The sequence below is a fragment of the Sphaerodactylus townsendi genome, linkage group LG02, assembly GCF_021028975.2.
Source record: "Sphaerodactylus townsendi isolate TG3544 linkage group LG02, MPM_Stown_v2.3, whole genome shotgun sequence".
Classification (NCBI taxonomy): domain Eukaryota; kingdom Metazoa; phylum Chordata; class Lepidosauria; order Squamata; family Sphaerodactylidae; genus Sphaerodactylus; species Sphaerodactylus townsendi.
In genome coordinates, this window is record NC_059426.1 from 157,986,792 (window position 1) to 157,999,969 (window position 13,178).

Below are 13,178 nucleotides of genomic sequence, written 5' to 3' on the forward strand. Positions count from 1 at the left end.
GTGTTAGCAGCAGCTGAAATTTAGAATTATTGTTTCCTCCTAACAGAAGACTCATTTTCCACGGCCGCATTTGCAGCATAATAAGCTTTTTGTTATTTTTTCAATTAGAGTCAATTGACCTAACAAAATGGTTGGCAATTAAGTGATTTTTGTAATGGTCCGGGGGTAATTTAGTCGAGCTTGTCAGCTGTGTTTCATGAAGGCGAGATGTCTTTTTTTCCCCACTGCCTCTCTCTCTCTCTCTCTCTCTCTCTCTCTCTCTCTCTCTCTTCTTTTTCTTCTCTCTCTTGAGCATAATGGCTCATAATTTCCAAATCTTTTCCTTCTGTTTCCCTCACAATAATTCACAATTACAGGAAGTTGTTGGAGGTAGAGTTTTTTCTTCTTCTTCTTACCTTGCCTTTGGAATCAGTGATTTTAAATGAAATGTAAATACTTTTTAAAAAGGAGAAGAGGAGCTATTACAGAAATCCTTTTAGGGGTGTAAACTCAATTATTTTATGAATAATGACACCCGTTTCTGTTAGGTTCATCTCCAAAGTCTGGTGTATTATTATATTTTTCAGACTGAAGGGTTCGCAACAGTGAGAAGAGTTTCCCCAAATGAAAGCACCACTCAAGGAAGGAAATTAAACAATCACAAACTTCCTAGGAAAGGTGAGGTTTATACAAAACCAAGACATATAACATATCATTACCAAGAAACAGAAATCAGACTCCTTGAGCTATTTTATTGTTCCTTTACTTTCCAGTGACACGTTGGTTAGCATTTTTTCCCCCATTCAAATCATGCATCTTGATCTCATACTTGCATGATTTTTATTATTCTTTTTTCCATGAGTGAGAATGCTGGGTCCATCTGTCCAGTCCGGAGCCTTCTTTCTTCATGTGAACTTCTTGAATTTGAACTCCGATCCACCCCCTCTTTTCCTGCTTCAAAATGTTATACCTTTTTTTTAAAAAAGCAAAAAGTTCCATCTCAGCAACTTAATGGGCTTAAAGCACCATAGATCAGGAGGCAGCATTACTAGAAAATACATTACGCACAGTCGTTCCTTCTCTTTTGCCTGAACTTACTTCCATGGTATGAGAGCCTCGCTTCTGTCTTCCATCTGACCAAAAAAAGGGCTATTCCTTTCACTTGATCAGCAAGGCCGAAGTAAAATTCCACTTCAGTTGCCATCAACTTTTTTTTGCATAGAAATATGAAAAAAAATGAAAGTTCCCCCTTGGGTGGCCACTTTAGAGGAAGTTGGGGGGTGAAAAAAAATGTTTTGATCAGACCCAAAAGGAAAGTAAAGCAGCTTTTGAAACAAATTGCTTGGGACAGGGCTAGGAATCAGGATTTAAGCAGTAAACCTCTCACACTAGACCAGGGGTACGGAACCTGCGGCTCTCCAGATGTTCAGGAACTACAATTCCCATCAGCCTCTGTCAGCATGGCCAATTGGCCATGCTGGTAGGGGCTGATGGGAATTGTAGATCCTGAACATCTGGAGAGCCGCAGGTTCCCTACTCCTGCACTAGACAGTGATTCCCAAAGAAAACCACCCATCCCTCTAAGGCCGACATCTCCATTGTGGTGACCTTTAAGGTTGCCGGATCCAAGTCGGGAAATACCTGGAAATTTGGGGTTCACAACCTGAGAAGGGTGGGGTTTGGAGAGGTGAGGGATTTCAGGGGGGTATAATGCCACAGAGTCTAAGCCATTTTCTCCAGGTGAACTGATCTCTGTCACCAGGAGATCAGTTGTTATCCCAAGAGATCTCCAGCCACAACCCTGGAGGTTGGCAAATCTAGTTCCCTTGGGAATCATGGTACCTGCCAATGTGTTTTCTGGGGCTCACTGCCTTCTTTCCCAATGGATATGTTCTCCTAAGCAAAGCGATAGTCCCGGCTGTCCTCCAATTCTTTGGGGCAGTAGGTTCTTCAGCGGAGTCCAGGAGGCATCACCTTTCTGTCTGCAAGGAACACCAAAAAGATATAGTCATTCTTATCACAAGAGCCCTCTGGGGGAGGGCGGTATACAAGTTTAATAATATAAACAAACAAACAGAAAGAAAGAAAGAAAGAAAGAAAGAAAGAAAGAAAGAAAGAAAGAAAACATTTGGGTTGAAACTTCTCAATATTTGGTGATTGGATGACGGGACTCGCACTAGACCAAACTCATGATAGTTATTTGCCAATTAGCTATGGCTAGCTCGGCAGCTGTTTGGTGAAGGCACTCAATGAGTGTTCTCAAAATTTCAAAAGAGCCTAGAGCCTGCTGGCAGGGGCTGATGGGAATTGTAGTCCGTGAAATCTGGAGAGCCGCAGGTTGCAGACCCCTGGTGATAGCGGAGCCAGAAGTGAAATTCCTCCACTTCTGGACTGTGTTCGAATTAAGGTTTATAAACTGTCCTGTTCTCTGTGCTAGCTAGATAGAAATTACCTGTATTAGATAGTGAAATAAGATTTGTAAGTTTCTTTGTATTTGTGACTGTATGGAACCTCCTTAGCCCAAGGCAGCGAGCCATCTCCGCTCCACCTGGGCACATCCTATTCACGTGTAAAGGTTCCTGATGCACGCGGACAAAGGAAGACCTCAGTCGAAGCGCCTCGCCCTGCCTAATCCCGTCAGCAGGCAGATAAGGAAGCTCTCATCATCACCCTCTGCTTCCTGACCCCGAACACCTGGGGAAACCTTTTGTGTTTTCCCGCCAGTGGACACGTCATCGCCTCGCCCTACTCTGGCGCGAAACTCAAGAAGGGAATGCTTATCGAACTCTGATTGGTTCCTGCATGTTGCAAATGAATGATTGGTTGTTTGGAATTCTGTTAATGAATGGTGGTGGGCTGTCTTTGAGTCTCCCGGGCTCCCGACGGGAGAAAGTGTACTTAAGGGGTTGTAAGGCTGCTAGGCAGCGCAGTCGTTGTGTGGAGCGGAGGTGCTGACACTTAGGTCAGCATCTCAATAAATCACTTTTATTTTATCCGAGCCGTGTCGGGTCTTGCTTGGGTTCCTGGGCGCTGCCGAGAGCAGGATACTCTAGAGCAAGGAAAGTGTTACCCTGAGCAGCGCGGTAACACTGGCCTAGAGGTTCAACAATTTTGGGGATCCCTTCTCTAAGGTATGTATTTATTACACGTGCTTATAAATCCAGGCACCAAGAAACACCTCACAGCCAACAACGTCATGCAGCGCTACATCTTTGGCACAATCAGGAAACTGGAAATAACTGATATTACAACGAGATACCTTAAGAAAGTACTCCAAGGCTCATTCTTCAGGGTCAGGCTGCACATATCTGTCCTATGGTCAGGAAGTTAAGTATGTAATAGCAAACACCCACACCCTCAATGAATTCATTATTCAACAGACAAGTTCAAGAAATTAAGCATGCAGGACATAAAAACTCTTTCAATTCCCGTTATGCATTCAGGCAAACACAAAAGGCAAGACCTTTCTGGCAAGACCCAGACTTTCCGATCTCTCAAACATGAGGGACGCTATGAGTTTTGCTGCGAACGTGTTCAACTGTTGAACGTCTCATGCGGCAACCAGCTGTGCGCACATAACTCTATCCGTTTCGTTTTTGTGCTTAGCTGCCATGAATGCCTGCTGAACCCGTTCACGTTGGATTTTTCCAACAGCGTGCATGCGCAACAATGCTTCTGATTCAAACTGATCAACAGTCATTAGCGTCACTAAGGACTACTTAGCCAAACATCAAAGCATAGGATGTTATTGAAACCCAGCATTTATCGATGATCCATGTATATGATTTGTGATAGTTTTAGTAGCACGGATAGGGAAACCGCCCAGATCAGAAACCATTTGCACATGTGCGTCCTTGCCCTGCCTCGTGAGAATTGCAGCTGGCCTCCAGTTCCCTAGAAAGCCCTGCGATTCTCATCTTGCATCATGACAAAAAGCTCCTCTGATTGGCTCCGAGACATGTTACACCTGGCACTTATTTACCAAGGCACAGTCTGCTTGTGAACTGGCAGCATATGGAAGCGACTTATGCAGGAAAGTGGGCAGAAGCAGCTACTCAGACAGCTGTCAGGCTGAACGCTGTGAGCCATGCGGATGCAAAGCGGATTGACGTGCTGTCTAATTTGAACTTCAAACAAAACAGTGAGGTGATTGGATGAGGGGTTCGGCTTGCATGTCATCGGGAAGTTAGAATGCCAATCACATTTCTCGCAGACCTCACCAGTTTCCTTGGCAGTCCATGTTGCTCACACAAAAAGCCTCCTTTTGGTCAGTCCTGCTCTGCTCCCCAATTCGACAGAAAAAATAAATACGTTATCGCTTTATGTGTCTTTTTGCCTAGGAACAGTGACCTCCATCAAACAAAAGCCGAGGGCCATTTTCCTATCAATTGTGTCTAAAGTGCTGTCAAATCACAGCAGACCTATGTCAATGCTGTAGGGCTTTCAAGGCAATAGACTAACGTGTGTGTGTGTGTGTGTGTGTGTGTGTGTGTGTGTGTGTGTGTGTGTGTGTGTTTATTGTCATTGGCTTCCTCTGCATAGCAACCCTGGTATTCCTTGTTTTTTTTCCATCCAAGTGCTAGCCAAGGCTGACCCTACTTAGCTTCTGAGAGCAGACAAGATCAGACAAGGCTGGGCCATCCCGGTCAGAGTTGTTAGCCTCAGTCCTTCCTTAAATGGCAGATTTGTGGGCTACCATTTAAAAACCATGTAGCTGACAGGAAGAAATGTGATTCATTTGAAATGTGGTGTTGGGGGGAGGGTTTTATAGATACCACGGACAGCCGAACAGAAAAATCAGTGGCTTCTAGATCAAATCAAGCCTGAACTGTCCCTTGAAGCTAAAATAACTAAACTGAGGCTATCATGCTTTGGTCACATGGTGAGAAGATAAGAATCGTAGGAAAAGGCAATCATACTAGGAAAGTTGAAGCAGCAGGAAAAAAAGAAGACCCAACATGAGGAGGAGTGACTCAATGAAGCTACAGCCCCCAGTTTGCAAGACCCGAGCAAGGCTTTTAATGATAGGACATTTTGGAGGTCATTAATTCAGAGCTCACCACAGGTTGGAAGTCACTTTGGAAGTCTTCTTGATACTTGTTTTGAGGTGCTACGTGTGTTGAAGCTGTTTTTATGCTCTTTCTTAGGCTCATTCTGCACATGCAGAATAATGCACTTTCAAACTGTTTCAGTGCTCTTTGAAGCTGTGCGGAATAGCAAAATCCACTTGCAAACAGTTGTGAAAGTGGTTTGAAAATGCATTATTTTGTGTGTGCGGAAGGGCCCTTAGCTTTTAATACTGTTTTTTAAATATTTTATTAATCGCTTCATCTTTTAGGGTGCCTATGTTATTATTATGTTTTGTTTTCTAAGGCACTTTGAGGACTGTACAGACAGCTGGTACAGAAATGGTCTAAATAAATAAATATTACTGTCTTTGACCCACATAAAGTATTTAAATATGTTGTTAAGCAACCTCTGAGGACCATTTTCCTCTTGGTACCTACATGTGGCCGGATGAGATCCCATATTCAGTCCAGAATTTCTCTGCATAATGAACAATGTTGATGAGTCCTGGGAACACAGTTACCATTTCAAGGTGAATTTTGAAGCTCCTACTCAGGATACTTAGCGAGCAATTTCAAGGAAAGCAAAAACATACACAATAAGGAGAAACAAACAGGGAACCTGAGAGGATTTACAGGAACCACCAAACATTCTGCTGGATCCTCCCTCCCCACACCATTCACCTGATCTTGGCAGCCTCCATATCCCCCCACAAATACATTTTATCTGCCCCTACCATCTTCACGGGGAGCAGCAGTGGTGTAGTGGTTAAGAGCAGGTGCATTCTAATCTGGAGGAACCATGTTTGATTCCCCGCTCTGCCACTTGAGCTGTGGAGGCTTATCTGGGAAATTCAGATTAGCCTGTGCACTCCCACACATGCCAGCTAGATGACCTTGGGCTAGTCACAGCTTTTCAGAACTCCCTCAGCCCCACCCACCTCACAGGGTGTTTGCTGTGAAGGGGGAAGGGCAAAGAGATTGTAAGCCCCTTTGAGTCTCCTACAGGAGAGAAAGGGGGGATATAAATCCAAACTCCTCCTCCTCCTCCTCCTCCTCCTCTTCTTCTTCTTCTTCTTCAGATGTCATTATTATTTATTTATTGAATTTACATCAAATAATTTTTCCCCAATGGGAACCCAAATTAATCTACATTGTTCTCCTGTCCTCAATTTTATCCTTATGGCAACACTAAAAAGGAAGATTAAGCTAAGAACAACTGGCCCAAAGCCACTCAGCAAGTGTCCATGGCACTGCAGATTTGAATCTTGGAAGACTGCAACCAAGAAATCGGAAGGAGATTGACACTGGGAAGGGCAGCCATGAGTGGTCTAGAAAAGAGTCCTAAGAGTAAGGATGTGTCATTGGTAACCAAGATCAAGTTAATTTATGCCATAGTATTCCCATTTATTATTTATGGGTGAGAATGTTAGACAATGAAGAAAGCTGACAGGAAGAAGGTTGGTTCATTTGAAATATGATGTAGAGGGAGAGTTTTACAGACATCAAAAAGATAAATCAGTGAGATCTAGATCAAATCAGGCCTGAGCACAGCCTGGCCAGGTCCTAGTTTGTGTATATATATAATTCGAGTTAATAGGCGGCCCCTCCCCGCCTTCCGGGCTCGAGATGGCTTCTAACACAACTTAAATTTAAAAAATAAACATTTACACCAATTAAAACAATCAATGTCAACATTGTTATTAAACCATTCTATAAATTCGACCATTTTAATAGTTTCAAGCGGCAGCACTAAAACATCTTGGAGTGCAATCCATCTAGCATGGGGTATAGTGCATCCACACTAGTGGGGGCAGAAGGAATGGGAAACAGGAAAAAGAAAGGGAAAGGCACAGTGGTGGGATTCAAATAATTTAACAACTGGTTCTGCCGAAGTGGTGCAAACCTACTGAATCTCACCACTGGAAAAGGGGGATTAGAGGAGGGGAAGGAGGGGGAAGGGAGGAGGGGTGAGACCAGCAGGCTGCCGCAACCCTAAGCCTGGTGGAACAAATCTGTTTTAAAGGCCCTGTGGAATTGCATGAGATCCTAGACAAAGCGCCCCACCAGAGTGGAACCAGGGCCAAAAAAAGCCCTAGTCCTTGTTGAGGCTTACTGCACTTCTCTGGAACCAGGGACCAATAGTAAATTATTATTACCCTATCTCAAGTCACACACACTGCCTGATCGTAGTCTCACACTCTAAACAGTATATTATACTGGCTATCAGCTTTCTGTCCTTGGTCATTTCCCCACTGAGAAATTAAAGCCGGATACAACCAGGTTTCAAAAGAAACAGCACCTTTTCATCACAGTTTCTCTCCCCCCATAGCAGCGTGTGTCTAGTGAAGACCTCGATGTCTATTGCGGATTCAAGCAATGTAACACTCCCCACGAACACGTGATCTGCTTGGCGGGGGTCTGTTCTTCCTCATCCTGATTGGCTGTCTTGTTGTGTTGGGGTGGGGTGGGCACTTTTATAAACTTTTTTTCCACATAGCTACGTTGCTACGTAGATGCGTAGGCAGAATTTCCCCACCTTCTGATTGGCTATTTTGCTGGAGCGGGAACGCTACTCCGCCCTGATTGAAAATTCATGTTATTCTTCTCATTTTTACGTTCAAATATAGCCACGCATAAAGAATTTATCAAAATCATTATACCGTAGCTTCCTATTTACGTTCCTTCGTAGCCACGCCCAGCACGGCACAAAAAAAGGTTGTGCGCTCTGCACACAGCCCACTGCACCCTGATTGGCTGGAAGGTTCGAAGGGCTGGAAGGATAAGCCACATCTGTCCCCTGTTTCTCCCCACTGATCCAGCTTTGGAGTGTGATTGGGAAAAAAGGTGCACTTCAATGCAGGTTCTGAAAAAACGCAGGATAAGGGGGGAGCGTGTTCCAGAACCGGAATAAATTCGTGTTCGGCACTTAAGCAGTGGGGAGTTCTTGCTTAAACTGTGTTTTGTCCATGTATCACCTCTGCTTAATCCCTTGCCTTGAAACCCCCATCAGGGGTTGCTATAAGTCAGTTGTGACTTGAGAGCACTTTACACACACTTAGGCCCACTCCACATGGGCCAAAATCACTGGTGCGGGGCCGGTAAAGACATCGGTTGGGGGGAGAACTTCGCACGGACACCGCCTCTGAAATGAGGCAGTACCGTGCTTTCTCCCCCAACTGGTGGGAAAACGGTATTTCCATGGCTTGTTAACCTAGCAGGTCTTTTCAGAAACAGCTTTTTGCACCCGGTGCCGAGTGAACAGCACTGGGTCATAAGGCACCACTTTTAGGTGCCTCCATTTTGTTTGTAAGCCTATCTTCCCTTCCCCTGCGGAGCTCTGCAGTGATGAGTGGACACGCCTCCTGCCCTCTGCCCCCCGAGGCATTGCCATGACCACGAGGGCATGTCCCCTCGTTCCTGCAGAGCTCTGCAGGGGAATGGAATGTAAGTTTACAAACAAAACAAAGGCACCTCCATGTGAAGGTGCCTCTGCAGGCCATGGCGGCTCTGGGGCCACCCGCATGGAAGCGTGTGAAAGATCCTGGGGCTCCACCGATATTGTTTATACTGGTGAGCTGCTGCTTCACAGGCTCATGCGGAACAGGCCATGGTGTTGTGAAGTTTTCATTTCATTGCTGGTGTTCCTGATTTCTTTGACAGTGGTGGCGAACCTTTGGCACTCCAGATGTTATGGACTACAATTCCCATCAGCCCTTGCCAGCATGGCCAATTCTGGAGTGCCAAAGGTTCGCCACCACTACCTTATCATCTATTTTTACTCCGTTTTCAGACATTATATCCCATATACTACCAATCTATAGGCAATTGATGCAAAAATAGCATTCAAGTTGCATCAAATTAATGGGGAAGATTTGGCATAAAGAAACAGAAAGTTAAATTTCCAACGCACATTTGTGATCCAGCCAGCATAGTATAGTGGCTAAGAATGGTGGACTGTAATCTGGACAACTGGATTCCCACTCCTCCACCTGAGCGGTGGAACTTAATCTGGAGAACTGGATATTAGTTCCTGCTCTTCCACATGAATCCGGCTGGGTGACCTTGGGCCAGTTACAGTACTCTCAGAACTTTCTCAGTCCCACCTACCTCACAGGATGCTAGTTGAGCAGAGGAGGTGATTGTAAGCTGCTTTGAGACTCCTTAAAGGCAGAGAAAAGTGGGGCACAAAAACCAATTCTTCTTCTTCTAAAACATCTGAAATAATTCCAGAAAAGCCCAAGAGGATTTGTGTAAGAAGATCCACATATGTCTCAGTGAACAGGACGGTTCGGCAACCCAGAAGATATGTCTCAGTGGTATTTTGAATGGCCATCAGGTTTCTGTGCCTCCACCTCTATTTTTTTCCCTGTGTCTTAGATTAGGAAATAAGAAACATCCCCCCCCCCTTCTTTCTAGTAGGCTGAGATTTGGCCTGTGTCTCCAGAGCCTTGATTAATCCACTGCACCTAACCTCCTCCCCTGCTCATGGTCTATAAAAGGAAAAGTTATGGTTCTGAATGAGCATCAAGCAGGAAAAAAAAGGAAGCAAAAGCGTAAAGTATTAAACTTTCATCTGGCACCATAGGAGAGATGTAGTTATTAAATTTCAGCTGCTTATCGAACTGATATGAAAGTCATTTTGCATGATTGCTTTGCATCCTCAAATCTTCTCCTTTTATTTGCTGTGCATCTCTCTGCTTTCTTATTAGAGAAATACTCAAAGGATAAAAAAGCTGATAATATTATTCAGTTTTGACAATTAGGTGGAAAAAACATTTTAAGAAGTGCTTTTTTTATTGCAGCTAGTAATAATATTGGTGGTCCTCCTGGTAGCAGTCTCTGCTGATGTTACCCAGGGGTGATGCTAGTTTTACCCTGGAACTGCTAAAGCCCTAATGGTTAGACTGGGGAAGCTGTTAAGAAGCTTGGCCAGGGATGTCATTCTCAATATCATAAATGTCACATTGCAGCCTGAGCACACACAGTCTCAAGACCTATCCGGATGCTCAAGTACCTTTCCTCCCTTGGAATATTACTGTCTCTCAGCGTGTAACAGGCCGGAACTCCCTTTGTATTCCTATGAATCATAATAGTAATCATTCTACATACATCTGAAAGCTGCTTCCGGCACCTATGGTATGGTCATGTTTGCACACCCCCTGGTCCCCTAGAGAGCACAAACACATGGGCTGGGGGCCCCCATAACAGTGAATTAATTTAATTCAGTTCTGTGGTGGTGGAAAGTACCATTGAATCATGGCCAACTTATGGTGACTCTGAGTACTTTCGCACATGCAGAATAATGCACTTTCAATCCACTTTCAATGCACTTTGCAGCTGGATTTTACTGTGCAAAATAGCAAAATCCACTTGCAAACAATTGTGAAAGTGGATTGAAAGTGCATTGTTCTGCATGTGCGAAAGTGCCCTCTATAGGATTTTCAAGGGGAGAGACATTCAGAGGTGGGTTTGCTGTTGCCTGGCTCTGTGTAAGGTCCTGGATTCCCTGGGTGGTTTCCCATCCAAATGCTAACCAGGGCTCAGCTTCTGCTCAGTTTAAGATCCGACTAACTTGGACCATTCAGATCAGGGCAGTATTAATCAAAATGGTGGGACACAACGACCCTCTTTGGTGGGGCAAATTAGCTGTCGATCGCAAGGTCACTTAGCGTGGCTTAAGGAGCGTTGGGTAACTTGACCGATATATTGCCTGTGTATATGGGTTTCAGCTCATCAGAGTCAGAGTAAAGGTTAACAAATATAGACAAAAGAGAACTGGTTTTGCCCAGGTGTGCTGTTGTTCATATTCAAATGTAGTTCCCTGCGCATGTGCCAGTCATGAGGTAGGGGGGATCATTAGGCAGTCTTGTCCAGTCCCAATATGGAGTTTCTGAATTCAAACAGGCTTCTCTGTTCAGGGCACTATTCTGGCAGGTCTGACAGGGCAGCATTCCAGGAGAAAGTCCATCCTGTTCCCTCCATGAAGGTCAGGTTGGCTACAGCAGGGCTGGGCAGAGGTGGTTTGCCATTGCCTACCTCTGTATAGCAGCCCCAGTATTCCTTGGTGCTCTCCCAAATCAGTACTGATAGTGGCAAGTGCTCCCAAACCCCAATGAGCTTGGGCCAAGCTGGACCAGTCCCTATTACAGCCCATTTGTCTTGTGGAATACAGTGACTCCCACTTGAAAACAAATAGGATGAAGCAGGGAGCGTGGCTGAGGTGGCTGGACTTCCCTGCCTGGCCTGGTTCAAGGGTTGTGGACATTAGGGCTTTGGGGGGGGGGGGACAGGATTTGTTCAGCAGTGTTTCCAGTTATATGGAATATATTGGCAGCGGAGGTGGGATCCAGCAGGTTCTCACAGGTTCCTGAGAGTAGGTTACTAATTATTTGTGTGTGCTGAGAGGGGGTTACTAATTGGTGATTTTGTCACGTGATTTTTGCCTTAGTTACGCCCCTCCTCTCAGCAGTAGCACGCTGAACTTGAAGCAGTCTAGCAGGAGGTGCATGGGCGTGCGTGGCAGCCTGCACCTGCGTGCATTCGTTTCCCGCCCAAGGACTGGTGCAGTGGCTGCGTCCTTGCCACAGCCCCACCCAGGAATGCCTGGCCATGCCCCCGTTGTGCCCCACCCAGCCCCATTGGCGCTACGCCACAGTTTGAATCCCACCACCATGGGAACCTGTTACTAAAATTTTTGAATCCCACCACTGATTGGCAGCATCTCCCCGCCCCCTGCTGCTGTGGTTACAGAATAAGGAGACATTTGCCAGTACCTAGAAAGCTGTTTTAAATCACTAACTATTAAATATTAAATCCTGTTATTGTCACCTGCAGATGTTGGATGACTCTTATCAATTTCCAGGGAAGAAAGCAAGCTAAATTGATAGACACATTTTTAGGAGCATTGTTATAGGGAAAGGAGTTCCTTTTTCCAAAACTCCATTCTTTTTTAGTTATAGCCATTCATTCCTCTTATTCTCTTTTTCCCCCCTCATTTAAACTAAGGGTTTCTCTTTGTGGAGAAATCAATACACTCTTTTGCAACTTCAGCCTATGCAGTAGCTTTATGTTATACATCACAGAGTGGTGCCCAAGCAGGAGGATAGGAAGGTTTGGGAAGCCATTGCCAGCCTTTGAGTATCTGCAGAGTTAAACTCTGAAATTTTGTAGAACCTCTCTTCTTCTCTTTCTCTGTCTCTCTCTGGCCCCTTCTGCACAGCAAATGTATAACAGGTTGCAGTTGGAGTAAAGTAATCTGTTTTCCTGTTTTCACATTTACATGCATCCGTGCAGGCAGCAATTGGAGCCCACGGAAACAATCCGGGTTGCTGTTGCCCCTTCGCACGGTGTCTCTCTCTTTTAATTTACTTCCCACCATTGCATAGCTAATCAGGCATGCACAAATTGTATGTATGTATGTATGTATGTATGTATGTATGTATGTATGTATGTATGTATGTATGTATTTGCTTGCTTGCTTGCTTGCTTGCTTGCTTGCTTGCTTGCTTGCTTGCTTTTCAGCAGTGGTGTAGTGGTTGAGAGCAAGTGCATTCTAATCTGGAGGAACTGGGTTTGATTCCCCGCTCTGCCACTTGAGCTGTGGAGGCTTATCTGGGGAATTCAGATTAGCCTGTGCACTCCCACACACGCCAGCTGGGTGACTTTGGGCTAGTCACAGCTCTTTGGAGCTCTCTCAGCGCCACCCACTTCACAGGGTGTTTGTTATGAGGGGGGAAGGGCAAGGAGATTGTAAGCCCCTTTGAGTCTCCTGCAGGAGAGAGAGTGGGGATATAAATCCAAACTCTTCTTATTTATTTATTTATTTATTTACTTTATTTATGTACTTACTTATTTACTTATTTATTTATTTATTTATTTACTTACTTATTTGTTATATTTATATCCTGCCATATCACCGTAGGGCTCAGGGCAGGTTACAACATAATGAACCCTCACAGTCATGTTGGTGTCTCACGATGTGACCATCTGCATCTGTGTAGCTATGCAGATGTAAGCCGCAAAATTTAAAAAAAGCAAAATGGAGGCGAATAAAGCACCTCCTGACCAGGTGTTTGCTCATGAGCAGCTGCAATCCGGGATTTCTGAAAAGACTCACTAATAGCACGATTC

General features: G+C 44.8%; 1 long non-coding RNA gene across 1 annotated transcript in view; it reads right to left on the minus strand.

Annotated features, from left to right (window-relative positions):
* Nucleotides 1-645: 645 nt before the first annotated feature.
* LOC125425791 overlaps nucleotides 646-13,178 on the minus strand; it is a 29,279-nt gene continuing 16,746 nt past the window's right edge. The window contains exons 2-3 of the long non-coding RNA XR_007243450.1: nucleotides 1,822-1,961; nucleotides 646-949 (exon numbers count right to left, since the gene is read on the minus strand). This is a non-coding gene — a long non-coding RNA (uncharacterized LOC125425791). The remainder of the gene's footprint in view (nucleotides 950-1,821; nucleotides 1,962-13,178) is intronic.